The 18,018-nt window shown below is 46.5% G+C and overlaps 1 protein-coding gene across 1 annotated transcript in view; it reads right to left on the reverse strand.

Annotated features, from left to right (window-relative positions):
* Window positions 1–396: 396 nt before the first annotated feature.
* Window positions 397–18,018, reverse strand: part of UPF2 (UPF2 regulator of nonsense mediated mRNA decay) — a gene marked incomplete at its 3' end in the record, with an annotated part of 212,002 nt that continues 194,380 nt past the window's right edge. Inside the window, exon 23 of the mRNA XM_082647666.1 lies at window positions 397–767. The remainder of the gene's footprint in view (window positions 768–18,018) is intronic.

An 18,018-nucleotide genomic window follows, 5' to 3' on the forward strand; every position in this document is an offset into this window, starting at 1 on the left:
GCTGCCCCTCTTACTGGCTTTGAGGTGACAGCGACATTCCATCACTTTGTAGACACTTCTGTTGTGCAGGAAGCACACTGAATTATTCTTTTTTTTTTTTTTTTTTTACGGTACGCGGGCCTCTCACTGCTGTGGCCTCTCCCGTTGCGGAGCACAGGCTCCGGACGCGCAGGCCTAGCGGCCATGGCTCAGGGGCCCAGCCGCTCTGCGGCATGTGGCATCTTCCCGGACCAGGGCACGAACCCGTGTCCCCTGCATCGGCAGGCAGACTCAACCACTGCGCCACCAGGGAAGCCCTGAATTATTCTTTTTAATCACAGTCTAGTGTATCATGCTCCCTGCCCCCAAACAAGAGTGTGCGTTCCTACAGGGCCACATCAGTCCTCTGTTGTTTATTTCTCAGCTCCTGGACACTGCCCGGCACAGCGCAGATCTCCCATGAGACTTTCCGGGTCCAGTTGAATGCAGCCAGGGTGCAGTTTCCCCACACACCCTCACCCCGTCCTGGCTTGTGACACAGACATGAGAAATTTCTTAAAATTCTCAGACCCACATTTTCTAAATCAGTTTTGCAAAGTTGAATAGCTCAGCCAAACGTGAATTAAATCCATGTTTTCTCTGTAGGTCCATGGAAGTTGATGGTGTCTCTGTGTAGGTCGGTATTCAGGAGTTACTTTGGATGAAATCAGATCCAGGGTTCCAAAAAGCCCATTTTCTTTCTTTAAAGCACAGCTGAAGCATGTTTTGGCCTCCAAATGCTTACACTTCTGGTGATAGAACAGAGAGAAAATATATGGTTGGTTGGCAAGGTGAGAAGACAGCTAATAGATTTGCTCTTGACAGACTCTATTGAAATGGTTAATATGCCTATTTAAACCAAAATTGGCTCACTTGTTACTGCTGTCAAAGTTATTATTCTGATCCTTTGATAATTATCCCTTAAGTTACCCAGTCAGTCTGTCCAGTTTTCACACATGAAGTTTCTTCAAGGCCCAAGTCCCATATCAGCAACCCCACCCGGTCCCTAAAGGATGATGGACAGTTGCCAGGGTCACTCACTGTGCCCCTCACCCCACCCAGCCCACCCACCCCAGGGACCCCTCACACCTGTCCTCCTGCCAGTCTAGTGGTGAACCACACACACACAAGTCACCATGTTCCTGTAAAAGCAGATTTAATTTCCTTTATTTCAGTTGCATGGATTTTTTTCCCCCTGGGTCTATTTCCAAAAGAAACAGTTGAAAGGATTTTAAAACGTCACTGCATGTATTTATTGAGTCTAAACTGCAGAGCGCTGTGCGAGGCATCATGCGATGGTTTTTTTAAGACAATTCCGACTCTCCAGGAACTTAGTCTAGTAGATAAGTCATGACCACGTTAAAACTCAAATACAAAATAGCTGTCACGCACGGGAGTCAGGTAGTTGGGCTGCCTCTGTGCCCACGCCCTGTGACTTGCTGTGTGACGTGGGGGCTAGTCGTCTAACCTCTTCGAGCCTCAGGTTCCTCATGGTTAGAAGGGGGTTGATAGTGATACCTGGCTCCTAAGTGGTTCGAGGATTAACGTAGATGAGACTTGATGACCCCCCCCATGTCCCCGTGACCCACCTCCATATCACATGCAGCTGTGGTGGGTACTTTCCACAGATAACAGCTTCCCCCATTATGAAATGAGCTGTGTTCCCACAAAGTTCATATGTTGAACTACCCTTGTCCCCCAATGGGACTGTATCTGGAACTAGGGCCTATAAGGAGGTAGTAAGGTTAAATGAGGTCGTAAGGATGGATCCCTAATCTAGACGGATTAGTGTCCTTATAAGCAGAAGGAGAGACACCAGGGATATTTATGCACAGAGGAAAGGCTGTCCACAAGCCAAGGAAAGAGGCCTTGGGAGAAACCAAACCTGCCCACACCTTGACCTTGGACTTCCAGCCTCCAGAACTGGGAGAAAATACATTTGATTATTTTGTTTTTGGTTTTTTTGCGGTACGCGGGCCTCTCACTGCTGTGGCCTCTCCCGTTACGGACGGAGCACAGGCTCTGGACACGCAGGCTCAGCGGCCATGGCTCACGGGCCCAGCCACTCCGCGGCATGTGGGATCTTCCCGGACCGGGGCACAAACCCGTGTCCCCTGCATCGGCAGGCGGACTCTCAACCACTGCGCCACCAGGGAAGCCCAATACATTTATTTTTAAGTCCTCCAGTCCTCCAGGTGTTCTGTTACAGCGAGCAGACTAAGACCCGCCCCCAAGCACTTTGTCTCTGCCTCTGTGGTGGTGCTGGCCCTTCATAACGGGCTCAGCCTTCAACACAAACCCCAAAATGGCGGGGAGGTAAGGCCTCCAGGGGCACCCCTCAACACAGCAGGTGGGGGGTGTGGATAACCGCCCTGGACCCTGGCCGTTGGAGGAAGAAGCTCTCAGGTACGGGGCTGTGTCTTCTCAGGCGGGACCGGCAGGGCTGAGCCCACCATAGCGCTGACCTGCTCATTAACGCAAACTTTATCAGCTTTTCTCCTTCCTGCCTCACCTCGTCCCACGCCCTCACCTGTGCTTCCTAGGATGACCTTCCAAATAAACCGCCTTCACACGGGCCCTTGATTCGGGGTCCGCCTTTGGGGAACCCAAACTAAGTCAAGGGATAGATTCACATCAGTCACTCAGGGAACACCCCCCATCCCTCACAAAAAAGTGGAAACAAGATTTAGCCATGGAAGGCGCGTTACAGTGGGGCCATCCGACCGGTTGCTAAATGACCACAGGAAATAAGTATTACAGGAACCAAGCGGAAGGGATCTCAGCGCCCAGTTACCTTACAAACTGTGACATCACACAGACAAGGTCTAGCTGACTAAAAAGATAACAGACCTAGCCAGCCCTGGTACTCAACGCAGGATGTTCTGACCAGAAGCTGGGGTGCCCTTCCTGGTGACATCCCCTCGAGACTGTCAGGGTGAGCAGCCCCATAAACAATCCAAGCTTTCCGGAAGTTTCCTTAGCAACGTTCAGGGAAAAGGCTGAGCAAGTGCGTGGTCCCCTAACTCCCCTCCAGTGGCCCCTGGAGAAGGAATTTATGAGCTGCTGCATCTCTAGTCCCTTCCTTGACATTTATTGGCTTTTTGATGAAGGTTAGAGCAATTTTTCTGTCAACAGCTTCTCATTAGGGGCTGGTGATGTTCTCTGTGACCATTATTTTACTCGGCATCATGCCTGGTCACTGTGAGAAGAGGTTCCACTTAGAAAGCATCCGTCTTTGCAGCAGCAAAGAGCTCAGGTAATCCCTCTGAAATATTCCTCCGGGTCGACAGCGCCCCGAGGCTTGTGTACTGAACTCAGACAACAAGCCATCCTTTCGTGAACCACTCAGCTTCTGGCGTGGTGCCTCCCCATCTCTTTTTAAAGACATATTTCAGGTTTAATTCTCTGTTTCTTTTAAAAATGAATTATGGAGAACTTGTTGGTGAAATAATCACTAGGACTTACTTCTCAGAGACCACAGGTTCTCACCACGAATGACAAGTCTGCCTTGGAAAAGCCTGGAACCAGCAGGTGTTGGAGGAAGGTGTCCGGTTCCCCTGATGGACTGTTTATCTCGCCCCTGAAATGCACTGTCTGCACACAGTGATGCTTTAGGAAAGCATCTGGAGACGTCTGAGGTTCCTGTCATTCATCCATACACCCTCCTCCGCCTTCCCTACCACCGTGAATCTAGCCTGGAATGGCTATTTTTCCAAAAAAGTGTTTTTTATTATGAACAATTTCAAACACAGGGAAAAGATGAGAGAATGTGGTAATAAACTACAATGTACTCGTGGCCCAGCTTCCACAGTCCTCAGTGTATAGTTGATCAATCTTGTGTCACCTGTCCCATCCCCACTCCACTCCGGTCCCCACCCAGACTCTTCTGAAGTGGATCCCAGAGTCATCTCCTCAGAACAGAAAGACACTGCTCTCACCCAGGAAATTCCAAGGGATTTGGGAGCTCTGTGTAGGGAACCACGGTCAAGGAGCAAATATTAGGATAAAAGATGCTCCTGGTGCGCTCATCACTCAGGAAGTGACAAGGGTCTCAGGAGCCCTGCGCCAGGACCTGGGGACAGAGACCAGCATATACATGTTCTCTTATCTCACAAGAACCCCTTGGATGTCTTTCCCTCCTGTTCCCAGGGATCATTTTCCAAAATAACTGCCTCCATGCAGACCTGGGGCTCAGGCTCTGCTTTCCAGGGGAAACCCAGGCTGAGATGCCAACCAGGGGAGGGGCCAAGGGAGTTCCAAGAATGCCAGCAAAGGGAGTCCCAGGGTGACCACCAGGCACCAGACCCTTGTTTAATTAGAATCTCTGGTTCTCAGCGCTTGAAGCTGCAGTTCCAAACTTCTCCAGCAGAGGGAAGTGGTAGCTTAGCTCTAGAGGGACATCTCCAAGGCCTAACTGTTGCCAGGTTACCTGGACTAGAAAATCACATTTGCTTTTTAGTCCTGAGAATAAAAGAAACATATTTAGCAGAGTCAATACTAGTAAAGTTAGTTAGATGTCAGTTCATCTGAGGCAGTGGAGAGGAAGAAGCTCATAAATATAATTGTTTGCTTTTCTTTTTTTTTTTAAATAAGAGTCAGCTGACCTCAGAGTGTGCTATGAAGATTGCTCCCTGCTTTTTTATTCCTGGGCAGAACCATGTTTTCAAGCCTGCCTTGGGCTGTTAATATCAAAGGGCAGCGTTTACTGAGAGCTTTTTGGGCCCTGGGCTAAGAGCTTCTGTTCTAGACCCAGGCCCACCTTGGAGCAGAACTCAGCACCCTCCACTCTCCCCAAATAGATTCAACTCTCAGAAAGCATTAAAGGAAAATGGGGATATTCCTGAAGATGACCTGAGGAGACAAAGACAAGCCTCTTCCTAAGACTCTTCCTTTGACGTTTCTGTCCTTGACCCCAAAATTCCTCTGCCAGGTCTGGTGGGTAGAGAGGAAAATTCTTCTGTCTTCAGCTCCAGCTCACCCTGCACCCCTCACAAAACTATTACTCCTCCAGCACACCCCATCCCAAGACTCTTATCAAAGTACCCCCCACATCAAAGAAGTTTCTTGCTAACATGGAAGATTTTTCTCCATATTTTTACACCTTCATTCACCTCATTTTTATAGATGAGGATGCCGAGGGATTGTCCCCAAAATCATACAGCCAAAAAGTGATGTAAGCAGGACTTGGACTCCAGACAGAGAAGGAACATCTGTCAGGGCACATGATACTTTCACGGGCTCGGAAAAGTGTTTTCGTGTTCATTTCTTTTAAAATCAGAAGAATGTCATCATAAAATATAATTTAAAATTTTTTCATGGAGGAAGGAGCGCATCAAGGCAAAAGTGCCTGGGGTCCCGTAAAGTTATCCTGCACCCTGACATTGTGCTCCATTTTTGGTGAGGGTGTAGCTGACACACACCTGCTTGATACAGAGCCACTCTTGGTCCAACATAAGACTGACTTCAATACTGGGGGAAAAATGTAAAAGTACAGGTCTTAGCTATTATGGGGTCAGTGGTATCATTTTCATGGATTCATTTATTCACTCAACAAACATTTCAAATGGCCTGCTATAAATGAAAAAGTTAAAATTTTAAATATTATTAAACTTTTGCTTTAAACACTATTCAATACATTAGTTCTAAGTTATGAAAAACAGAGATTTTTTTTTTATTTGACACTAAATCCTGAGGGACCGTGATCTCATTGGATATTTTTCCAACACTAGACTTGGGGATGGAGTGGGGAGTCATGATCCTTCACTCATTTCACTGCACCATCTCTGTGCCAACTAGAGGTGGGGTAATGTCTTAGTTTGCTTGGGCAGCCATGGACTGGGCAACTTAAACAACAGAAATTAATTTTCTTACAGTTCTGGAGGCTGGAAGTCCAAGACCATGCCAGTCAAGGTGCCGGCATGGTCCCGTCCTGGTGAGGGCTCTTCTTCCTGACTTGCAGATGGCTGCCTTATCAGTGGGTCCTCACATGGCAGAGAGAGATCTCTGGTATCTCTTCCTCTTCTTATAAAGGCACCAGTCCCATCGGATCAGGGCTCCATCCTTATGACCTCGTTTAACCTCAATCACCACCTTGAAGGCCCCCATCTCCAATTCAGTCACATGAGGGGGTTGGGACTTCAACATATGAATTTGGGGGTGACAGTTCAGTCCACAGCTGGTGAGTTGGTCAAGCAATTTATAGCTGGTATATTTTTAGTATTTAATTGCAAGGCTGCTGTAAACAATCAAGGAGGAAGGGTGTAGTCCTTTGAGCATTCTTCCCCAAAACCTCACCTCTTCTCTGCTCCTTTGCTCCAATTAAAGCGGAATATAATGACATCATACCCTGATGGCAATCTCTTCTTTCATGGCTGGAGCTGGTGGGTAATAGGGGTTATTTCTGTTTGGGATGAGGTGGGATGTTTTGGGTTAGGTTTGGGTTTCTTCTTCTTTTCTACTCTGAGAATAAGAAAAGGCAGGATTCCTGCCTAGGCAGGGTGGCAAATTACTGTGGAAAGAAATTCTATCAGAATTGACCATTGCATTCGGCAGCTGACATTTTCCAGTAGTCTCTTTTTTCTGCTGAGCTCCACTTCCCCACAGTTGACTCTGGCTCTGAATAGTCCATTTTAATGGATATACGAAAAAGAGAAATAAGATTTTCTGAACATGTATTTAGTGGGGGCACAAAATTATACCATTAATTGCGTTTTGTTTGGTCTGATCTTACATTCCCTGAGCACATGGTCCTGCTTGGCTGAATGCCCCTCTTTCTACTTGCATAATAATTTCTTGACATTCAGATGATTCTCAGATGTTTAATCTTCCCTAACCACCCAATCTAGAGTCCTCTGGTCACGCCATCCACCACCTCCCTTTAATTCCCTTCTCAGCGCCTACAACTCTGATTTTCTTTCTTTTCTCTCTTTTCTTTTCCCTCCCTCTCTTGTTTATTTTTTTGCACGAGAATATAAGCTGCATGAGGGCAGGGACCCTGACTGTCTTCTTCATCTCTGTACCTCTCATTTCAAGGACATGCCTGGCATAAAGTAGGCACTCAACCATTATTTGTGGAATGCACAAATGAGGGAGTGAATGAATGAATAAGATCTCAGCAAGGAGGAGAAGGCTTTTTATCTTGGTTCAGCAGTTTCTAGCTTTGCTTGGAGAGCTCTTTACAACCACTGAGAGGATTGCAAAAGGAATCAAGGCCAAGGAGAAAGAATTCTTAACAGTGAAAGAGAGAGAACATAGAAGCAAAGAAGCAAGGATGAAGCATGGGAACTCAAGAATTCCCCTCAAAGGTGAAAAACCTGTACCATGAAAACCATAAGACACTGGTAAAAGAAACTGAAGATGGTACAAATAAATGGAAGGATATTCCATGCTCATGGATTAGAAGAACTAATATTGTTAATATGGCCATACTACCCAAAGCCACCTTGAGATTCAGTGCAATCCCTATCAAAATTCCAATGGCATTTTTCACAGAAATAGAACAAATAATCCTAAAATCTGTGTGGAACCACAAAAGACCCCGAATAGCCAAAGTAATCTTGAGAAAGAAGAACAAAGCTGGGGGCATCATGCTTCTTGATTTCAAACTATACTACAAGCTACAGCAATCAAAACAGGATGGTACTGGCATAAAAACAGACACTTAGATCAATGGAACAGAATAGAGAGCCCAGAAATAAATCCATGCATATATGGTCCATTTACAACAGAGGAGCCAACAATATACGATGGGGAGAAGACCGTCTCTTCAATAAATGGTGTTGGGAAAACTAGACTGCTATATGCAAAAGGTATTGGATTACAATATGTTTAAAGCTGGCATTATATAACATAATGCTGTATAACAAAGATAATGTTTTTTTATTAGAGAACTACTATGCAGTCACCCAAAAAAATTCTGTAGAAAGAGGCACTGCAGGAAATAAAAAGAAGTATACACAAGGGTCCTACTTGTTCGAGCTTCCAAGAGTGGACTTAAAGCTATCTTCACTTCGGTAGCTCAGATGCAATTGTCAATGACTGTCCTAATTTCCTCCTAGGGCCATGCATGTTAGAACCACCTGGAATGTTTCATGCCAGACCTGTTGAAGCAGAATCTCTGGGTTTGGAAGAATGCAGGTATTTGCAATTTTAACAAGTTCCTCTGTTGATCCTTATACATTATATCAAGAGGAAGAGAGAAAGACCAAGTAGAAAATTTTCCGGTACAGAACACACAAGTTCACATTTAATAACCCTCCTCCACTCCTGTGTTTGTTTTGTCTAGTCCTAAAGTTGCTTTTATTAAGGGAGTTGAGATACTCGCCCATGAAGCTTATTTGTTTTTTAAATGCTGCTTTGATTTCTCAGTCGGGCTGGGTTTACATTGCCCTTGGCATCCTCCCAGAGAATTTTTGTGCCATTGAGAAAATGAGTCTGCTGCCCCCTTTACTTATCCCTTCCACTTTTTGAGCACGATGTCGTAGGAGGTCCCCAACTTTAGACATCTGAAACTCAGAGTCGCGTATAGAGGCACGAGTGTGGACCCTGGCTAGACTTCAAGAGCAACAGAAAAAAAGCAAAAGGAAAACTCCAGGGAGAGTGGACCTTCCCCAAGGGCACTGAGGATGCTGGCAGGCTGCCAAAGTCAATTTTAATAACAGTGGCAAACTAGCTGCAGTTCTTTCCAGATGATGTGTTGTATTAATGGCCATTACCTCCCTGCTTAAACTCCTGAACAGGCAGGGATTTGAAATGAGGATCTTGCAAGAAATGGACATACCTTGAAGATGAGGTCTATTCTTATAAGTAGTATAGAGCACCCCAAGTAAGATACGTGTATAAAGCCTCATTAATAACAACAGTAGGGACTTCCCTGGTGGCGCAGTGGTTAAGAATCCGCCTGACGATGCAGGAGACACGGGTTTGATCCCTGGTCCCACATGCCTCGGAGCAACTAAGCCAGTGCACCACAACTACTGAGCCCACACACTGCAACTACTGAGCCCATGCTCCACAAGAGAAGCCACCGCAATGAGAAGTCCGCGCACTGCAATGAAGAGTAGCCCCACGCACCACAACTAGAGAAAGCCCGCACGCAGCAACGAAGACTCAATACAGCCTAAAATAAATAAATTTATTTTAAAAAATTAAATAAAAAGTAATAAATAAATAAAGGTCATAGCGTTAAAAAAGAAAACAACAACAGTAGTTTAAGTTCTACTCAGTTCCAATGAGTTTTTGGTGTGTGTCAGAAGTTGTCAACCAATCAAGTACACAAGTTCCCACCTTCCCCCTAGAGAGAAAGTCAATAACAAGAGACACGCTGAGGGCCCACCTCCAGCTCTGCCAGCGCCTTCTGACTACTCAGCACTGCCCAGCAGGTCCCAAAGCACCAAAGAAGCTCCACTCTCACCTGCTTGACACTGGGCTTCTGCACATGATTTCAACTAATAAAACCATCCTGCTCCTTTAAATTTTCTAGTGAATGTTTGAAAATGATTGTGTATCACTCCCTAATGTAAAGAACTTGAGGTCGAAAAAGAGGAATTACCCACCCAAGAGTCAAGTAGCTCCATTAACGGCAGGTGTAGGACGTATTCATTTCTTCTCGCTGCTGTAACAAGCGACCACAAACTTAGAGGCTTAAAGCAACTCAAATATATGACCTCACTGTTCTGCAGGTCAGAAGTCCAAAATGGCTTTCACTGGACTAAGACCAGGGTGTCAGCAGGATAGCGTTGCTCCTGGAAGCTCTGGACAGAACCAGTCTCCTTGTCTTTCCCAACTTCTCCAGGTTGCCCACGTTCTCTGTCTCGTGACTCCCACCAGCGGTCACATCACCCCAACCCCTACTCCTGGCATTACATCTTCTCAGGCTCTGACCCACCCGCCTCCCTGTTATAAAGAGGTTTGTGATTACATTGGACCCACCTGATAGCCCAGGAATCTCTACCCACCTCACAATCCTGAACTTCATCACATATGCAGAGTCCCTTTTGCCACGTAAGGTAACATATTCACTGGTTTAGGACATGGACATTTGGGGGACCATTACTCTGCCTGCTACAGAGGACCAGAACCCAGGTTCCTTGACTCCCATGGCTCTCAGGCCCTCACTACCCCTTGGGCTCCTCAGAGTTCAAGGTCATCTCTGAGGTTCAGAGACAGAAGCTGGGTTGCACAGCAGCAGAGGATTTCCTCTTAAAGTGGCGGTTTACCATTGTGCACACCCCGTATACCCCTGCTACCCCATAACCACCCCCACATTACATCACGCCTCAGAAGGATGGGGCTGGCCCCTTAGGTTCAGGAAGCATCTTGGTGGCTCACTGAAAAGGGCTGGGGGTATAAAGATAGTGTTGCTGACTATCCTGGGGGTACCTCTCAGGAACCTGAGTGTGGTAGGATGAAGCACCCTGATATCTGCAAGGCCCTGGGAGCAACCCGAGGGCTGGTACAAATGCCCACCAGCCATGCTGATGAGAAGCTAGCAAAGAAGGGAATCAGGATGAGGAGAGTAGGGAAGAGAGAAGCAGGCTGAGCTGTGGTGTCAGTATGTCTGGGTGAGGCCAGGACAAAGGAGCCTGTGCCCAGGGAACAGCGAAGGGCTGGCCACCCAGCACTGCCAGCTGAGTCACCTCCACCGACCACTCAGAATGGTTGGCTGGAGAAGAAACAGAAGAGGACTCCGCCCGGAAAACATGCACCAGCAGTCCTGCCAGCCTCGTTGCCATAGAAACGATAAAATTCCAAAGGTGTTCCCACTTTTCTACCACCACAGGCAGAGTCTGGGAATGCTGGGGGCCTCAGAGAGGAGGAGCCGGGTGGGAGGAGAGTGACAGAGGGTTGTCAGCTATGACCAGGGAACCAAGCCCCATCCGCATCCCCAGTGCTGAGCAGACTAACAGGAACATCTGGAGCCAGAGGCGGGTTTTCCTTTCTCTCGGGAAAGCCAGCTGAGAATGCATCCATGGTAACTAGGGATGAGGGATGGAGAGTCTGCAAGTGAAGACAAAGCATCAGCTGCTCATCTAGAGAGGGATAATAATTAACCAGGAGGGTCCCCTTCGGTCCAATGACCCCAGGAGACAAGTGGCAGGGTCAGACGGTTGGCCTCACGTGTGTGTGACCTGGGCAGCCCCCCAGGGCCCCCACCCAGAAGGATCTCACGGTTGGGTTCAAGCTCGGCTGTCACCATCTTAAACTTATTCATCATTTTGAAACCGAACGGGACCCTGCGAGACTTTCCCCGGGGCAGACCCCTGTGTCCTCCACCTCTTGTTTGTAGAAAAGTTTTAGCCTCCTAGGCCTTCCCCAAGTTCCAGAGAGCAAATTTAATCAGAGAAATGAGAAAATGCAGAAACAAGGGAAAGCAGTTGAGCAAGACAAAATAAAAATAGTTTAGCCATAAAACAAAGTCAAGGGCCCTTAGTTCCTCCTCAGGGGCTACAGATAATATCCTGAGTCGTGTCCTTGAGTTGTTTTGCAGATACTGAAACCTCCACCAGGTGGAAACTGCTGACCAGGTAGACCCTAGACCGGTTGGAACCAGAAGGTTGATGATGTTAACTCCTGAAATACCACCCTGTTACGTCACCACCAACCAATCAGAAGGACGTATACAAGCTGGTCATGCACCTGGGGACCCTCTCCCTCACGTTGCCCTTAAAATCCCTTCCCCTAAAGCCATCAGGGAGTTCAGGCCTTTTGAACATGAGCTGCCTGGACTCCCTGCTTGGAGCCTGCAATAAACGCTGTGCTCTCCTTCCCCACAGCCCGGTGTCAGTGGGTTGGCTTTGCTGCGCGTCACGCAAGCGGATCCAAGTTTAGTTCAGCAACAAGTTTTGAACAAGAGACCCCCTCATTTTCATTTTTCACTGGCCCCCTCAAACCACGTAGCTGGTCTCCGGGTGTATCATGCAGGATATGTTGTGTCTGTGTAGGACGAAGGGTGAAGAAGAAATAAAATGCTCAGTGTCTCATTTAAGAGGTAGATCTCTTATCTATTCATTCAGTCAGACAAAATTCAGCAGAAAATTCTCTCCCACCCTCCTCCCAACCCCCGCATGAAGGTACACACATGTACAATCCCAGGCTTACCCCTCACACAACTGACCACACCAAACTGCAGTCCCCTGATGTCCAGGTGGGATCAGGCCAGCGTTTAGGGATGCTGAAGGGTATTTCATTGCTTTTCGGGGAACTAATCTAATGCTCAGATGATAGGCTCATACATTTCTGCCTGGGCTCAGAGGAGCCAAGAGAAGAGCTGAACGTCAAAACGAGTTTGAACATTTGGAATTAAAGTTTTTTCACAGATTCAACCACCACCATCAGAATAAGATTTTAAAAACAAAGACGAAAGGAAGGTCAATTTTTTTTTAAAAGGTGAAGAATAATTTCCTTATAAGATGGTTGTGAAATTTCATTAAACTGCACCTAGGATACTGCCTGTGTCTGTAGAGGCTAAGTAAACAAATGTTAATTCCCTAATTCCCTTCAAAGCCCCTCTTTGTACACTCTTTCTTCTTTTCTTCCAATCTTGCTGAGTAAGTTACAGCCTTAAGCTGCCCCTGCCCCTGCCCCTCGGTTACCTAACGTGATGGGCTGAATCATAACAAAACTCCTATGCTGAAGACCTACCCTCAGTACCTCGGAATGTGACTGTATTTGGCGTTGAGCCTTTAAAGAGGTGGTTATGATAAAGTGAGGCTGTATAGCTGGGCCTTAATCCAACAGGACTGGCATCCTGACATAAGAGGAGATTAGGACACAGACAGGTACAGAGGGACGACCACGTGAGGGCACAGGGAGAAGACGGCCATCTACAAGCCAAGGAGAGAGGCCTCAGGAGAAGCCAACCCTGCCCACACCTTGATCTGGGACACTGAGTCTACAAATGTGAGAAGATAAAAGTCCATTGTTTAAGCCACCCAGCCTGTGGTACTTTGTTGTGGCAGCCTGAGCTGACTAATACACCTAACATCACCCGAGTTATGGTTCTTGGAGAGGAGCAAGCCTACACTGCCAAGAACGATGAAAACTCTCTTATCAGGCAACACCCTGAAGAAGGGAGCACTGCTCTTCAGGAATCTAGCTGGGTGCTTTCCACCAGGTATTCTCTGGGTGTCTTTTCTCCTGGGAGTTCATTGCCTCCTTGTAAATAGAAGCCACTGTCCCCTGAGGAGGGAAGTGGGGGGTGTATTTGGGGTCATCAGTCACTCATGCCAGCCCAACCTACCCAAATGTTCACATACTCCTGGGCCCTGTTCCAACCTCAAGAGAAGCCCTTTCTTGGTCTTACAAGCCCTGAGCAGCAACACACACATGGAGCCAGTCTTCTGCCCAAGGACCAGGCTGAATGAGCCCCCAAATTCTGACTAAACTTCTGGTCTAATGGGCTTTACTTGTGTTCCCCCAGGAAGTTACAGACCAAGAGTTGGAAATGGAGGAGGTGTCTTAACATGTGGGTCTTTATCATTCCTGGCAAAATTATTTGGAGCCATGAAATCTGGATCAAGGCAGGAAAGTCCAGAAGACCTTATCACACCATTCCTAAAAACAAACACTTCCACTGAGTTTTCTCATTACCAACACTGTGTTAAGCACTTCACATACACTTTTTTCTCCCAAGCAAGATTTCAACACAAAGGAGCCAGCCTGCATTTAGAAAAGTACCAAGAGTAAGGCCTGTGTATTTAGGGTGTCAGGGAAAGAGCTTTTCCAGGGGAGCAAATGCTTTGTCTGTTACCATGTCCATTGCTTCTCCCTGGATTTGCTCCCATGTACCTGGATTCTCAGGTATTTAATGGCTCCTTTCTGCTGAGCCCTCTCCCAACATATCTTATTTAATAATAATATTAGTTCTTAATGTGTTTACTTATACCCTGTCTTGTTCTGAAAAGCACTTAAGGCAACGCATAGACAGATATACTGCATATGGCGACTAGCATTCATCGATTCAACATAAACAGAGCACTTCCTATATTCCAGGCACTGTGCTGGGTCCTGGAGAAACAGCATTCACGTTCCACCGGGCTCTCCTGGGTCTCTCCTGCACATGTGCATAGTTTCCCAGCCAGCAGGGATGTGTGGAGAGCCCATCTCAACCCTTTGGCTCTCCCATTCCAAGATTTTCTGTTAAATACGTAGCTGGTTCACCACTTACCCCCAATCAGGAGCACATTCTCGAACTTGCAGAGATGTGAGTTTTCCCCATCTGTTTCCTGCCAAGTTCTCTGTTGCTGTCAGTGCTGTAGGTTTTCACCCTCTGCTCAAAATTTATTTGACCGCATTGGCAGTAAACTTGATATTTTTTTCTGGTCAGCCCCTTGCTGATAAAACAGTGGACAAAACTGGGAAGAGGGCTGGGATGGAAACAGACCAGACAAAAAGGCTGCAGACCCGTTCTTGCCTGAAGCTCTATCCATTTTTCATGAGTAAATGCTTCTCAGTTTGTTATCTGCCTTTGGCCAATTTCCAAAGCACAGAAATGGTTGGTTCTGACAATATTGTCCAGTTTCATACTGTCTGGGGAGGAGAGGATTTACTGACCTTTTCATGTCAGGATAGCTGGAAGTTTGGCCTCTGAAGTTTGTTTTCTTTTTAATGTTTAATTTTGATGGGGCACTAATTTCCCAGTTTTCTGCTGTTTCCACTGTCCCTATGGCCCTACACTTGTTCTGCTTCATTACCTGCCTCACCCTTGAAGGCACTGAGCTTAGGAATTATGATCCACAGTGGTGACACCTAGACAATGTCCTTAAAGTGCAATGGAATGTACAAATAGTGCTCGGGCCTGTGTGCTAGATTCTCTGGAATATAAAAGCATTTGAGAGAAGGTCCTTGTCTTCAAAGCCCCGAAAATCCCGGGGGAGATGGGGAGCATGGATACAAAGAGATAACTAACAATGCAATGGCGGGAGTCCACGATAGGCACAGGGATGGACTTCCCTGGGAGTCCAGTGGTTAAGATTTTGTGCTTCCACTGCAGGGGGTGGGGGTTCCATCCCTGGTCGGGGAACTAAGATTCTGCATGCCGCATGGTGTGGCCAAAAAAAAGCACAGGGATGTCCTCTGTAGGCTGGGAAGGACAAGAAATGATTTCTCAGGTTTATGACATACAGACCCTTTATATGATTTGTCAGGTTTCTTGTCAATTACTAAATATTACTTTGGTACTTGGAATGAAATTGTTTTCATTGGAAGGAATAAACTAGTGTACCTTAATAAAGAGAGAAGAGTTTGGGGAGTGGAATACTAGGGAGTGCTAGATGTCACCTTGCTGCTGGTGGAACGTGGATAGTAAACAGAATACCACGTCCCAGCTCTGCCACTCCCGTGCTGTGAGATTTGAGAAATTCATTTCTGCATCTGTGCAGTGAAGGAGGGGTGGGGAAGTGGTAACCATTTTTGGTTCAAATGCCCTGTGGTTCTAAGAGAGGAAAGAACCTTTTTCCTACAATCTCTAGAGATATGATTATGTTTGTTCCCATGTATCACAAGGATTAGTCACTAGATTTGCCCAAAGCAATGATCCCCAGAATGGTTAAGCAGGGTTTCTGAATGTTTTAAAATTTATTTTAGTAAGAATATTTTGAAAACCTGATGAAGTTATGACATCTTTTCTAGGCGAAATAAACCACATCTTCCTAAATATACAAAACGTTGCCTAGAATCACAGGGAACTGACACCCTCAGGTTAAGGACTCTTGAGAGCAAACAACGAAAAAGAGCACATGATGAGCTTCGAAGCCCTGGATTATTCAGCTCTGGCTGTTGTAGGTTTCTCATTGTTTTTAAAATAGTCAAAGAAAAACCAAAGTGAAGGTCTGAATTAAAAACTAACCTAGAGGGGGCTTCCCTGGTGGCACAGTGGTTGAGAGTCCGCCTGCCGATGCAGGGGACACGCGTTCGTGCCCCGGTCCGGGAAGATCCCACATGCCGTGGAGCGGCTGGGCCCGTGAGCCAGGGCCGCCACAACAGTGAGAGGCCCGCATGCCGCAAAAAAAAAAAAAAAAAAAAAAACTAACCTAGGAAGATCTGTTGTAGAAAATGAAAATTGTTCATCGCTGAGAAAGGCAGCCTAAAGAACAAGAAAATCTCCCTCTTCACAGAATCCCAGGCTGAAGGGAGGAATGAAAAATTAAAGGCATTAATATTTATCACAGTCAGAGAAGGAAAAACCGCAGGAAACAATGAGCAAGGCTGCAGCGGCAATTATAACCAAAGACAGGAAACTAAAACAGGAGGCTTATCTCATTAGTTAATTTCAATGCAACACTACAGAGGGGTATTTTGGCCGGATGCCTCAAAAGAACCCTTAATCCTTCCGCAGGAGTATTCAGAGATCATCCGGAGAGTTATTAATGCTCTCTCAACCTCTTCTCTTTGCCCTCTCCCTTTGGGAAAGTAGAGAAGGAATCTAGCTAGGTTAAGCGAGCATTTTTTTTTTTGGCCATGCTGCGCCGCATGTGGGATCTTAGTTCCCCGACTAGGGATCAAACCCATGCCCTCCGCGGTGGAACCTTAGAGTCCTAACCACTGGACTGCCAGGGAAGTCCCTAAGTGAGCATTTTTAATTTCAACTCCTAGAACATTATATTGTGTTCATTTTGAAATCATCTTACAGAGAATTAGCCCACGGGCTAAGGTATAGATGTGTCTGACAGAAGAGAAGAAGCAGAGTCCAGGGGTCCAGCAGGGCCGTGGGTTTCAGACTCACTGCTGCTTCTGCTGCCCAGGGCTGCCTCCCAGGTCAGAGGTCAGAGGTTAGAGGTTATCAAACACCCAGGGCAGGGACTCCCACCTTCTGCAAAGTCACAGGCACCACTGTCATCATCTGCTTCCAGTACTCCGGCTGTATTTACAGGCTCCCTAGTCACTCAGGGAGAACGGCATCCTGCAGAAGGACAGAACCCACAGTGCAGAAGGACTCTGGGGGCAAAAATAAAATGCAATAACTTGTGCATTGTTCTCTTTCAGGTCAGTGCTTTTTTGCTATTTAGAAGTCTGCTGAGAGACACCCCTGGCAGTCCAGTGGTTAGGAGTCCCGGCTTCCACTCCAGGGGGTGCAGGTTCCATCCCTGGTCGGGGAACTAGTATCCCACAAGCTGCTCTGCACAGCCAAAAAAAAAAAAAAAAAAAAGAAATAGAAGTCTGCTGAAGGGAGCAACATCAAAGCACCCCATGTCCTTAGTCTCTACAGACTGTTCTCCGCACCCAACAGCGATTTTTTGAATACTGAGTCAGATCCTAATATGCCTTCAAAATCCTCCAGACAGACCCCACCTCTCTCTGAAGGTAATCAGAGTCCCTGACATTGTATATGAGGCTGTGCTCCTGGCTGTCTTTCTGACACCCGCTACCCCAGTCCCTGCACTCCAGTCCACTGGCCTCCATGCTATGTCCAGAGCGCTCCAAGCCCACTCATACCTCAGGACCTCTGCACACACTGTTCCCATGTCTGGAGAGCTCCTTCTGAATCCCTCAGTATCTGCAAAGCTCACCCTCACTTCTTTCAGGTCTCTGCTCATATGTCACCTCATCAGAGAGGCCTTGCCAGCCATTCTGCCTAAAATAACAGCCCTTGTTCATCCTTCCCTTAACCTTCTTTACTTTTTCCATAGCACACATCATTACCTGGCATTCCTATAGATCCTCTGTGTTTTTAAATTGTATCCTTTTGAACGGGGATTTTTTTCTTGTTCCCCAACTACATCCCTAAGACCCAGAATGTGTCTGACAAATAACAGACATTCAATAAATATTTTTGAATGAATGCTATTGGTGAGTCTGCCTAGATGGGTGTATAATGGTATTAACTATTTTCTTTTTAATAGTGAAATATCATAATACAACAGTGCCTACAATGCGTATGTACTCTTTAAAGAATAAGTGCGCACCCATGTATTACCACAAAGTGTACCAATGATATATTCTGAGGTACCAAAATAGATCTTCGATCAAGTCCAAGTACTAAATTATTTCCCGTTATCAGTC

The sequence above is a fragment of the Grampus griseus genome (genome assembly GCF_964374135.1).
Source record: "Grampus griseus genome assembly, chromosome: 2".
NCBI classification, from domain to species: domain Eukaryota; kingdom Metazoa; phylum Chordata; class Mammalia; order Artiodactyla; family Delphinidae; genus Grampus; species Grampus griseus.